This window comes from Penaeus monodon, chromosome 22 (genome assembly GCF_015228065.2).
Source record: "Penaeus monodon isolate SGIC_2016 chromosome 22, NSTDA_Pmon_1, whole genome shotgun sequence".
NCBI classification, from domain to species: Eukaryota; Metazoa; Arthropoda; class Malacostraca; order Decapoda; family Penaeidae; genus Penaeus; species Penaeus monodon.
This window is the reverse complement of record NC_051407.1, coordinates 41,117,937-41,118,208: the sequence shown is the minus strand read 5'-3', so window position 1 is coordinate 41,118,208 and position 272 is coordinate 41,117,937. Positions and strand designations below refer to the sequence as shown.

The 272-nt window shown below is 55.5% G+C and overlaps 1 protein-coding gene across 1 annotated transcript in view; it reads left to right on the top strand.

The window, feature by feature from the left end:
* LOC119587143 (forkhead box protein O-like) overlaps window positions 1-272 on the top strand; it is a gene marked incomplete at its 5' end in the record, with an annotated part of 57,932 nt that overhangs the window by 55,278 nt on the left and 2,382 nt on the right.

Sequence of the window (272 nt, the reverse complement as noted above, 5' to 3'; positions counted from 1 at the left end):
CACCCTGTCCCTCTCCCACCTCCCTACCCCTCTCGCTGTATTCTCTATTTGTCTCTCTCTCCATTATCTCTCTCCTTCTCCATCTCCGCACACTCCTCCTTCCCTAAAATCCGCCCTCCATCTATCTTCTCTCCGTCCCTCCCTGCCATGCATCTCCCCTCTATGCTCCCACACTCACACAAAGATCCCATTCTCCCTCAGATCGCCTCGGCTTCCTCACTCTTTCCCATCATCTCCCGTCTTCCCTCACCACACACACTCGCGCTCTCTCC